The following is a 13,845-nucleotide window of genomic DNA, read 5'->3' as shown; positions in this document are numbered from 1 at the left end:
GAAACCGCATATCAAATCGAGCTATCTTGTTAGCAAAAAATAAATAAATAAATAAATAAATAAATAAATAAATAAAAGCTCAAGTGTTGGTATAAAGCTATTATGCTTTTCAAAACCCCGAACTATAATTCATGTATCGTGGTCATTCTTTATCAGATCAAACAGGAGAGAGGTGGCAGAAACGCACTTTCTGGTTAATATTTTTAAAAAGAAGATTGACTTATGAACCTACTTTGTTATTCCCTTTCATTCAATTTCCCTGTACCTCCTTTTCTATGAATTGTAACGGTAACCCATCATTATTTTTATTGTTGGCACGTGCTTTGTGAACCATAAAGTGTACGCTATAAATGGGAGTGCTTTTCTTTTTTGGCAATTTACAAAAAACTAATTTTTTAATTTATTTTTTATTGATTTTCAGCATAACCGTATTCATTCTTTTTGCACCACACCCAGTGCTCCATGCAAGCAGTGCCCTCTAAAATACCCACCACCTGGTACCCCAACCTCCCAACCCCCCGCGCCTTCAAAACCCTCAGATTGTTTTTCAGAGTCAATAGTCTCCCATGGTTCAGCTCCCCTTCCAATTTCTCCCACCTCCCTTCTCCTCTCTAACTCCCCATGTCCATGAAAAACTAATTTAAAAACATTCATCCACCAGAGTACCCAATTGGCTCCCACATAAACTATCTGTCCTTACATTATGTCATTCTACTTTCACTTCTATTGCTGTCCAAACAATGTTTTAAAACATTCTTTAAAATGGGCCTTTTTAACAAGATTTTTACAAAAGATTTAATTTATTCATTTGTCAGAGAGATAGCACAAGCAGAGGGAGAGGCAGGCAGAGTGGGAAGCAGGCTCCTGGTAAGCAGGAAGCCTGTTGGGGGACTTGATCCCAGGATGTTGGGATTATGACCTGAGCTGGAGGTAGACAATTAACCAACTGAGCCATCCATGTGTCCCTGAAATGGGAATTTTTGACATTTCTTGATAGCACCTACACACTCATGAATCTCAGATTCATGATATATGGGGCTAGTGGACTTGACAATCATGGAGTCAAGCATGCTGGATTTGACTCACGGGCCTGTCACTGTGAATTTGGGTGGCTTGCTAAACTTGCTACATAGAAACCCAAGCATGTAAGAATTTGCAGGATTGTGACAGTTCAGTGGTATAATGTATACATAAAAATACCTAAACCAGTGTCTCTCACAAAGTAGGTCCAAATAGACCAGCTCCCTTCCTGCCTTCATTCTGTCCTTGGAATTCTGTCCCTTGGGAGAAGTTCCTACTGCCTTTGTTACAAGAAATGAACGATATTTACTACACTGTTGGTGCATAGCATGGATCAATACATCGAGTGATAGTATTAACATACTTCTTGAACTGCCCATTGCCCCCCAAGCACCGAATAAAATGTCATGCTCTGGGGAAACCAAAGTGAGAGGTCCCCAACTTTTAGGAGTTATGGACAGGAGAGAGATGCAAATACTGTGTCAGTGTAGAACCAGGGTAACTAATGTTTAAACCAGGAAGAGAATGTGTGTGGAAGAAAGGCACTGATGATGTTTAAAGCCATTTGGCTGGATGGTGACTACCCTCAGACTGACAATTTGCCATGAAAGCTTCCAGGCAAATTTGAGATCTTTATTAGTGACAATATGGCTATAGCCTTAAGGGGAAGAAAAAAACCAAAAACCTAAAACCAAAACACACATACACACAAACTGTTGGTCTTGTGTCTTTTCACAAATAATTACAGTTATCAGAAATTTTATCTTTAAATGGGGAAAACAGCAATTGAAAATGTATTTCATTTGATTCATCACAGAATATGGTGTTTTTGTTCATTTCACACCATTTTTGTTAGGTTTTATTTAAATTAATGCAATCTGAGATAAACTGTTAATATTCCTGAGGGAATGGACATTGTATACAAATGAACCCAGCTAAGTGGGCTCCTGGACAGGGTCTGATCTATTTATAAAAGTAGCTGGAGCTAAGTGGTTTGTTCCAGAAGAAGATAACGCCTTCCCTCCGTTGCATTTGCCTTCTACAGCCTAAGTGGGAGTTAATACGTTCACTTGTCTCCTTAAATTTTGTCCAGAGTGTGTTAAAGCAGTCATAGGGGACCTGGGTGGTTTTGCCGTCTGCCTTCTCATAACAATGCCCCAGTTTTCTCCTGGAGAATCAACGTTCCCGCTTTCAGTCCATGCACTTAGGCAGCGGCAACTTCACACTGGCTCCTGAATCTAGCAGTGGCATGTCACCCACTAATGGCCTTTGAGAACATCACTGAGTGAGCCGTGAGTTTAGTAGATGCACGAGACCTTTGCTGGGTCGGTGAGGAGGTGGGTCTCTGAATAACTAGCCCGAGATCCACTTGTGTGTGGAGGAACAAACGAGCAGTGATGTGTTGGCCAGAGTGCCCATCCTAGAGAGCTCTGAATGCCAGACAAAAGCATTTGAGATTATTTTTTCAGGCAACAGGAAGACAGGAAGCTAGTTTTGAAAAGCAGCACATGAAAATGTGTGTTTTTGGAAGATTAGTCGGACAGCTGTGTGTATGATAGGATGGAGGGAGGAGAGAACGCAATCCCAAGTGCATTTAATATTTATGATGCAGTGTAATTTATTATGAAGTTGAATTTGCATCCTTATCCAAACGTAAGGGAAACTCCTGTCCAAAACTGTAAATGTTTTCTGGTTGCCTTTTTTTTTTTTTAAAGATTGTATTTATTTATATGACACAGAGAGAGATCACAACCGGCAGAGAGGCAGGCAGAAAGAGAGAGAGAGATGCAGGCTCCCGGCTGAGCAGTGAGACTAATGCAAGGCTCGATCCCAGGACCCTGAAATTATGACCTGAGCCAAAGGCAGAGGCTTAACCCACTGAGCCACCCCGGTGCCCCTGGTTGCCTTTTTAAGCATTCCTTGTCTCACATGAAGTGATTACAAATTTGCAGATGTGCATTAAAATGATGTATTCCAAAATGTTAACAGAGGAATTAAAAAACTTATTAAGTAAAATATTATCATTTTTGTTGAATTGAAGCCTATTTGACAAGGGACATAGCATTCTGGTGCATATATGTAAACATGAATAATTATTTTTTTTAAATCTTTATTTATTTATTTGACAGAGATCACAAGTAGGCAGAGACAGGAAGAAAGTGGGAGGGGGGAAAATGGTTCCCCGCTGAGCAGAGAACCTGATGTGGGGCTTGATCCCAGGACCCTGAGATCATGTCCTGAGCTAAAGGCAGAGGCTTAACCCGCTGAGCCACCCAGGTGCCCCTAAACATGAATAATTCTTAAAGGTTCCTCTACTCACTTATATAGAAGGCCTTTTCCAAACAGAAGATTAAATCTCTCTTGGCTACTCCTATCAGCTTATTCTGAATTATTTTCAATCCAGAAGCATGAACTAGAAAACCACAGTTTGTACACAGTGTTTGGTTTTCCACCAAGAGAATCACATAATTTGTGGTGATTCAGTGTGCTGTGTTGCTAAAAGCATTTCCAATGCTGTGGATACAAGAGGGTAGTGCAGAGAGGTAAGGAAACAGGAGAAAAGGTATGGCTCTCTAATAAGCACTTTATTCTAGAATTTTCCTCCAGCCTTGGGAGCTCACCACTCACAAGTGTGTGCTGGTGCCTTGATCTCATGGGCCACAGTGCTCAGCATCTTCCAGCTGCTTTTTTAGTGAATACATATGTAACAATTGATTTCTTGCCCCAGACTTTGAGAGAAAAATCTGTTCAGAGGGATGGACACTCTGAACCAACACCAGAAAACACTCTCTGTAGTCTTCTTGTTAAATGAAAAAATATGGTTAAACCACTTTTGACAGTCTACTACATACAGCAAAATGTAAATCTTAATTGAAATATGTCCTCTCAGCTGTGCTTAAGCAACTGAGTCCTGAGCTTTTCAGGTTTTCAGTCTGAAAGAGTACACCTCTGGTGCTCTGAAAGGGAAGAGAAAGGACACCCTGTTCTCCATATAAATTAAAGAAGAGAAATCTGTGCATTTAAGTGGGCCATATAAAATTTATCAAGCAATTATCTCCTAACTCCTTCCTATCCAAATTACCTGATATGCTCTCCCTACTCCTTTATTCCACGTTACTGCCTTCTCCAGGATTCTGTCTCACATCACAACATGTCTTCTGTTATTTCCTTCTTGCAAGCTAGTTTTGTTTTCTCCATCTAAAAAAATCAACAATCATTGTGTACTTCAATTTCCATTTTCCTCAAATGCATTGATTCTTCTTATCTATTACTCTTTTCTCATACTCAGTGTCTTTGTCTTTATGGGGTTTGTAATTTGCTTTTCCCCATCCTTTACTGCCATTATATAATCAAATCTAATAACTTCTTAGAGAAAGTTAAAAATTCCTGCATAGCCACACGTGAACACAAAGTCACTGATTTTTAGCAAACCTATAAGATAGTCAGACATCCATTCAATTTCTTTTTTTTAAGGTTTTATTTATTTATTTGACAGAGAGAGTTGACAAGCAGGCAGAGAGGCAGGCAGAGAGAGAGGAGGAAGCAGGCTCCCTGCTGAGCAGAGAGCACGATTTGGGGCTCGGTCCCAGGACCCTGGGATCATGACCTGAGCCGAAGACAGTGGCTTAACCCACTGAGCCACCCAGGCGTCCCTCCATTCAATTTCTTAACTGAGTCTCAAATGCATCCTGAGTTCTAACCTAAACCTAAGTTCTACTTCTTACACGTTGTTATATGACCAAATTCTTTCAGTTCAGTATTTTGTAACATTTCAATATTAATCAATTGATGCTTTGTCTGTATATTTCTATGAAAATAATTGGAATACTGTAGATTTATTGTTATATTTATAATTTATATATTTATATATAATTTATGATTTATAATCAAAGTTTCATCAGTTGAAGTTTTTGGAAATTTCAGATATAATGATTAACCTAAAATGATACTGCCTCAAATCCCTCTGATATCAAGGCCCAACACCTGATTATAGCCAAACCTGTGGTGGATAATTCCATGGGAAATTGCAGTTACTTAACACTGATAGCATCTCATGTTCTCTCTCTCATTTTAGAATGTCGCCAACACAACCCAAAAGTGTAGGAGGAGGGTTAATGTCCTCTGAGGACAGCTCTCAGTGAAGTGGAAATAAGAACCATAGATAAAATTGTCAGTTTTCAGGTCTTCATGAGGACAACTTAAAGAAGTTTCTCAGGACCTTTCAGTAAAAGCAAGCCTTCATTTTCTATCCACAACAATTATATCAACAATGTACCTCTTTGACAAAGTTGCTTCTTCACTGTATCACTTTCCCATTCTTTTCTACCTTGGATAATCTCCCAGATAAACTAAGAGTACTCAAATCCTTTGTCCTACTCTTTGCTCTCAGGATAAATGGAGCCAAAAAACTTAGATTAATATCAAGTTCTGAATGGGATCTTAGAGCTATTTCTGTCCAGATTTTCATAAACATAGGGACCTTTGAATTATCAGGCTATAAATAAGTTCTAAATGGAGGGGGCAAAAGCAAAAAGTAGAAATTTTTATGTTTGATTTTTAATCATGATTAATTGACTTTATTGATTATTAAAAATACTAACATTATAAAAGTGTGGATCTTTGTAAAACAATGTCATAATGTAAGAAATAAGTTGCATAGTCCTTTGCAGAATATTAAACCAAGTGTTCAGGTGCCATCTAATTTCTTGTTTAATCCAGAACTTTGGTGTGCATTATCTTGAGGAATAGGATTTTGAAGTCCAGACAGACTAAGAGAAAACTGACCCAAATGTGTGTGTTTATATTTCTGCTTTTGTTGTAAAAATCAAAGTGTGATTGCTGGTTTAAAATGGTAAAACTAATAATGTTCATGGACTCTATTATAAATTTTCTAATTGTAGGGGAAGAATCCAATAAACATAGAATTAATTGATTTGCAAATCCTCAAAGAGCTACAGGATCAGGTAGTGGTATGTTATGATTCAACAGCATCATAATGCAGCATTTTATATGTGTGGCTAATGGATATTTTCATGAATGTTTGCTAGCTAGTCAGCCAATACAGAGAATTATTAGGTAGGGTAATTACTCACAGTTGTGTTTAATAAAATGAGAGAAAATTATCAAATGACACTACTAATAATAATCCTATAGCAGGCTAAATAATTCAATGATAATTACAAGTATTAATCTAGCTTTCTTCCCTAATTATGACTCTTCTCTCCTTTATCATAATGGGAGTAGCAGATTTTCTGCAATGAATTGTGAAAACACAGCAGTGACTTTGGCAGTGAAGGCCTCCCATCAATTTTGATAGGTTAAAATGATTCTGGTTGGTCTTGAGCAAATGTGTCAATTTTTTTTCTGTGTGTGTCATAAAAGAAAGAAGCAATAGTAAATTCTTGCTGTTATTCCATGAAGCCAATAAAATCATACTGCCAACAAGAGGCTGTTGACACCGTAAGTGTAGTTAACTGTCTTGAAATACTAGGCCTCGAAATAAAATTCCAATATTTCACATAACCTCTTATTTTTTAAAGAAAAAAAAACAAAATAAAATAAAACAAAACAACTATACTGCTTACATTTAGGGCCCTGCTGTTGTGTAACTATTTTTGAAGATGTCTACTGTAAGTGTATATATATATATTTTTTCTGTGCAATAAATTCATTTAGAGATAAATTTGGATTGCAAATTATTTTGGGGGAGGCATGGTATTTGTGGCTAGTCTTACACTTAAAAAGGACTAAAAGAAGAAAAACATTTTTTATTACAGCCTATTTACATCTGTCCAAAGTACTTATTTACTATAGTACTGACTAATGTATAATACTGTACACAAAGAAAGAAGTTAAATGAGTTATAATTCAGTCAAAGTATAACTGGCCATTTTAAAACTTACCACTGAATCTTTCTGGTATGAAATGTGATATCTGGCAATCTGGTCCAGTTCATTACATCAGGTCATTTGTATGTTATTATTACCATTTTGATAGCATAGCACATTTTATAACCCAGACATTTTACAATGGAACTATGATGCATGTATTTTCAAAAGTATAGACATACATGAAGCTATGAGGTCAAAAGGGATGAATGTCCATATTACCATATAGACTCAACAAATAAAAGTGTCCAAGGCTCTGAGTGAGAGTTATGAATATTGTGTAAGATTAGGCCAACATGTGGTTTTGATATAAATAATCTGTTCTTAAATTAGAATTACAATCGTTGAGTACAGTGTTGAAAATGGCAGATAGATTTTAGCTATCGTTGCTCACTAGGGAAAATGGAAAAATGTTTAGTTTGGTCAGATTTTCACTTACCTTCTGAAAAATCTTATGTTTGTGAGAACCCTTCTGAAATAAGAATCCTTGAAGACATAACCCCTTTGGCACAAGTTTTCAAGAAACTTGTTTGATGTTGTAGACAATTATATGGCACACGTACTGTTCTAGATGTTTCATGCCAATAATATGTAAGCCATACCAAGGCTACATATACATATAGAGATGTTCCTCAGCTTACAAGGGGACTATGTACAGAGAAACACATAAAAAATTGAAAATGCATTTAATACCCCTAAACTATCAAATATCATAGCTTACCTTAAGCTTATTTAAACATACTCAGAACACTTACATTTGCCTGCATTTGGGCAAAATCATCTTAAGCAAAGCCTATTTTATAACAAAGTATCAAATATCACATGCAATTTATTAAATATTACACTAAAAAGAAGAAGAATGGTTGTCGCTCTCGGCCCGCAAGAACGACCCGCAGACGAGGTGAGTGGCAAACTTCTTTTATTACTAATGCTAATGTACTAATGCTAATGGCGGCCGCGCCGCACCAAGCACTTACAGCAGTATTTATCCACGAAGTTCACCCGTTCTCGCCCCCCTATTTGGCCAATCATAACGCCGTGCACGCAGTGTCCTTGTGGATCCTTATGTAACCATACAGGACTCTATTGTTCTCTAGCGGTGATCATGCGTTTATCTCTTGGCTCCTGGTGCTGTGTGCGTCAGCCACGAGCGCACCCACATCCTCCTAAACCAATCATTCTCAGTTCCTCAATCTTCAGGCACTCCCGTCTACGTGACTCCTTGCATCTGCTGGATGGCTCTCCACAAATGGTTATATATAGAATGGTTGTAAGAATATCAGGTGTTCACCCCTGTAATCTTCTAGCTGACTGGGAGATGTGGCTCACTGCCCCTGCCCAGCATCACAAGACGGCACTATACCACATGTCACTGGCCCTTTTTATAAAGACCCAAATTCAAAATTCAAAGTACAGTTTCTACTGAATCACTTTCACTTTCACATCATTGCCAAATATATCATAAGTTGAATCATTGTAAATCAGGAGCCATCTGATTTGAAAGTTAAATCCCAGTCACCCATATACACACACAAAAAAGGCCTTCATGTAGGGCCATCTATGTATCTCTAAACAACATAGCATGACATATCAATGGCAAAAAATGGATGGGAAGGGGACAATTGCTTTGCATCAGTACTCTGAGCAGTAACATGCATGGCCTTACTCACCTAGCAGAACTCCAGAGCTAGCTGATGGCAAGGAATTTTACAAATGTTTGCTGAACAGCTTAAGCACTATTATTTTTAACTTAGTGTGCATATCTATTTTCTAAAGATATGTTCATTTATTTTATTGACTTATTACAAAACCAAATAATTTCCTCTTATTTAAGTGGCAGGTAAATAGAATTCTTTTTATTTTAAATTAAATGGCTTTTTAGGGAAAATATACTAAAAATTCTGAAACTTGTATTGCTTATGAATCTTTTATTGGAATCCTTATCAAGTTGTATTTTTCAAGTTTTTCCTAAATAATCTTCAATGAATTGAAAATATTTTTTGGATTTTACTCAAGGCTATTAACACACAATTTCACTTTGTTAAATATAGTGCTAAACGTTCAACAAAAACGTTGTGTCTTTTTTTTTTCCAACACCACATCCTCCATCTACTGACTGGATTCTCTCCCCAACTAGCACATATATACCATTGTCTATCTTTAGGATAAGTAAGGGTCATCTTTTGTCTTTATTCTATTCCTCGTATGCTTCTGAACTTGTTGAATTTTAATATAGTCACACCATAAGCATCACATATTTGATTCCCCTTTCAATAGTAAACAGTGCACAACCAGAGCATACCTTCAAAGCTATCAATATACTTACTCTGATATATTATTTTTGTATTTTTGTAAATTAAAATAATTAAATTATAGAACAAGAGTTTCAGGTGGTAAGTGTTGTAAGTTTTACCCAAACTGACTTTTGTCAAACTCGTTTTTGTCATCATATATGTCAAGTAGTTTTCTCACGTTTATTTTTAGAATATCCTTGTATAATGAATATTTACACTGATATCTAGTATAAAAATCTTGCAATTTATTTTAGAAATATTAAGATATTGAAAATCAATCTATTTCTTTAATTCATTAAAGACATTTTTGGCTTGTTTCCAGTACTTTCTTACTGGTTAAAAAATGAATTTGAAGTAGTCTGAATTTCATTATTATATGGCACTTTCCATTTGATGAATACAAAGATGATATTCTCTATTAGCTATCTGAGAAGAATTTATTTTTTTAAATTTTATTTATTTGTAAGAGAGAGAGTGAGAGAGATCACAAGCAGGGGGAGCAGCAGGGTGAGGGAGAAGCAAACTCCCGGCTAAACAGGGAATCTGTTGCAGAACTGAGTCCCAGGACCCTAAGATCATGACCTGAGCTAAAGGCTCAGGCGTTTAACTGACTGAGCCACCCAGGTGTCCCAATCTGAGAAGAGTTCTGTATGATATTCCTATTCATATGAAGTTTAAAGTCTAGGTAATTAACTTAATATTTTAGTGGCTATGTTCCAGGCAGAGAGTAAGAAACAAATATTAAATCAACCATATTCTATGCATTCTAAATGAAAATAATTAATCAATCATAATAAAACCTTCTATTTATGGAATATCAACTTATAAGCTTTCCTCCATATGAACAATGCCAAATACCAGAATAAAGGGTCATCTAATACAAATAAAGGATAGAATTAAAGAATTCTGGTAAGCCATTTAATTTTGAAAAATGGTGCTATATTGTTGCTGAGTTGTGGTTTTCAGTTACATAATATCTGATAAGTGTAGAAGTAACATGAGTGTTACGTGAGATGAGAAATGGTTTATAATTAAGATATTTTTAAAGGTACAGATAAATACAAATTTGTAAACATAGCATTATGGAGGAATAAAAATAAAAGATAGCTACACACTCTAAAGTGAATAAATCTTGGAAAGTTAATAGAGAAGTAAAACAAGGACAGTGCGAAAGTATGGTACATTTTTATGAAGTTCAAACAAATTCTGTGAAACCGTAGATGGACTTAAAGATACTATTATGTATCAAATATTGTAAAAATTAAGCAAGGAAATAGCAAACATAAAATAACCAAAGCATACAAACTTGGGTAGATACAATAGGTGTGATCATGTTCTACTTCATAAAGAGATGAGTTAATAGAGAAAGAGAAGTAACTAGACTTTTTAGAAGTTAATAAAACTTTGCCTGTTATTTCTTAGTAATATGAAATATATGGTTTTCTAACAAAAACGCTTATCTTAAAAATATTTAAAAATAAATTTCAGGGTACTCATAAGGTTCTATTTACTTTTCCACTGAAGGAAAAGCTGGTTGTTGTAGTTGTAGTTGTTTGTTTGTTTTAGTCTCCTCCTAGTTTTTATTATTATAATGTGGAATGAGGAATGTTAGATTGAAAAGTGAATTTTTTTATAGAAAAAATCATTACTTGATTCACCTCCTGGTACAGCAGATGGAACTCCTGAAAATATGCCCTTTTGCCTTATGGAAGAGTAACAGTTATGCTTACTTCTGAAACATGCTTGGTGGTTGCCCTAAATAGTGACACCATAGTAAACATTTTGAATATTTGCAGTTAATTTTTATAGTCATAGGGCTCCAAAAGGCACTGCTGGTATCTTAGCAGGTATTTCAATAAAGCTAAAAGTTGCCTGAATGTTTAAAAATATTAACCACGCACAAAACATGGCAGAAGTATTGTCCTCAGATATTATTTTTTCCCATATGCTCCTGATTCCAGACATGAAAGTTATTTTTTTAAATTTTTTTATAATAGATTTTATTTATTTATTTGACAGAAATCACAAGTAGGCAGAGTCAGGCAGAGAGAGAGGAGGAAGCAGGCTCCCTATTGAGCTGAGAGCCCGATGTGGGACTTGATACAAGGATCCTGGGATCATGACTTGAGATGAAGGCAGAGGCTTTAACCCACTGAGCCACCCTGTGCCCCCATGACAAGTTATTTTTTATAGATATATATACAATGTATTTTCCAGTTATAAGAAAAATGGTTCTGCTATTTTTAACCTTTTTTTAAAAATTACATTATTTTTTAATTAAAATTTTATTTTTTAATGTTTTACTTTTCATCTCTCTTTTTTAAAGATTTTATTTATTTATTTGACAGACAGAGATCACAAGTAGGCAGAGAGGCAGGCAGAGAGAGAGAGATAGAGAGAGAGAGAGAGGGAAGCAGGCTTCCTGTGGAGCAGGGAGCCCGATTCAGGGCTCTATCCCAGGACCCTGAGATCATGACCCGAGCCAAAGGCAGCAGCCCAAACCACTGAGCCACCCAGGCGCCCCAATGTTTTACTTTCCAATATACTACTTAGAATATAAAACCTATTCCAGTTGGTAAGAAGTTTACCGTTTAAAAAAATGGTAATTTTCTCATTGTGTCTTCCCCTCTCATTGCTTTATTTTGAATAAAAACTTTCACAATAAACATAACTGATGCTTTCCTTTTGATAGTCCCTCTGTTGGTCATATTGTATATGAGCCATGACAATAAGTTTTACAAAATTTATTCATGTTTGTTGATATGTTTTATCATAACTAATTTTTCCTCCCTTTTCTAGATTCCCCAGCTTTCAGACAGGTGGACACTTCAATAAACCATACCCAAGGGATGTATCAAGTACTTCTTAGACATCTCTCAGATCCTTGAGGTCTCATTTTGCTTAATATTAACAAAGATATTTTAAAGTTTATATGGAGAGGCAAAGACTCACAATAGTCAACATAGTGTTGAAGGAGAACAAAGACTGAGGACTGATTTCAAAGTTTACCATAACGATGGGGCGCCTGGGTGGCTCAGTGGGTTAAGCCTCTACCTTCAGCTCAGGTCATGATCCCAGGGGCCTGGGATCGAGTCCCGCATAGGGCTCTCTGCTCAGCAGGGAGCAGGGAGCCTGCTTCTCCTCATCACTCTCTCTGTCTGTCTCTCTGCCTATTTGTGATCTCTCTCTCTGTCAAATAAATAAATAAAATCTTTTAAAAAAAGTATACCATAACGATAATTGTAAGCAAGATATTGTAATATCACAGAAAGACTAGATTAAAGGAACGGAATATATATTATCAATTATATTTTATATTTAATATAAAAGCAAAAGCAATACAAGAGAGCAAAATACAATCTTTTAAACAAAAGGTTCTGGAATAATGGTGAAGCTAAATGTAAAAATATAAAATAAAATAATAAAATAAAATAAATCCAGGAAGATATCATACACTCTTCACAAAAATTAACTCAGATTGGATTATAAACCTAACCATGAAACATGTAGAATGTAATATAGAAGAAAATTTAAATGACCTTGGTTTTGGAAATAACTTTAGCTACAAAAGCACAAGCACTGAATTTAAAAATGTCTACTCTGTGAAACAAAGCCAAAAGAATGAAAAGGCAAAGCACAGACTAAGAAAAAATTTGCAAAATACACATCTGGCAAAGGACTGTTAATCAAAAATACACAAAGACCACTTAAAACTCAACAATGGGGGAAAAACCTGATTAAAAATGACCTTAGCAGATACCTCACAAAGACCAAAAGACCTTAGCAGATACCTCACAAAAGAAAATATTACAGATGGCAAATAAGGATATAAAAAGTTGCTTCACATCATATGTCATCCGGAAAATGCAAATTAAAACAAAAAAGAGACACCAGTGCATACCCAGAATCCAGAACACTGACAACAGAACACGAAATGTTGGTGAGGATGTGGAGCAACAGGAATGTTCTTCCATGTCTATTGAGAATAAAGAATGGAAAACAACTTGGCAGTTTCTTACAAAACTAAACATATTCTTGCCAGATGATTCAGCAGTAGCAGTTCTTGGTATTTATCCAAAGAAGATGAAATCTATACCCACAAAGATGTCTATAGTAGTTTTATTCATAACTGACAAAAGCTTGGAAGCAACCAAGATATCCTTCCATAGGTGAAAGGTCAAATAAAGTGTAAAACATGCAAACAATGGAATATTATATAATGCTAGAGAAATGAATTACCACGCCATGAAAAGATATGGATATAAATATTTAATAAATATTTGATTTTAGGCTTCTACCAGTCTATCAATAGTATTAGTATATTGTAACAGTGAATGCTCAGCATTCACGAATTTACCTAATAAAATGTTTTGGGTTCAATATTTTAAATACTTCAACCTCTATGATTATATTCCTAATAATTTTGAATTGGGGTAAATAAACCTTAATTTTTTGTAACTTGTTTCTTATTGCAAAAGAGCTCAATGAAATTATAGAAAATAAAAATTTACAAAAAAAAAGTTTAGTTTACTATTGCCAAATGATTTAAAACTTTATCTTATATTCAAATACATATATTTTTCTAAATTAATTTATATGCTACTAAAACCAAAAACTTTTAGTTATATTAGATTTCATATCAT

This window comes from Mustela lutreola, chromosome 1 (genome assembly GCF_030435805.1).
Source record: "Mustela lutreola isolate mMusLut2 chromosome 1, mMusLut2.pri, whole genome shotgun sequence".
In the NCBI taxonomy this organism is placed as follows: Eukaryota; Metazoa; Chordata; class Mammalia; order Carnivora; family Mustelidae; genus Mustela; species Mustela lutreola.
Note: the sequence above shows the minus strand (reverse complement) of the source record.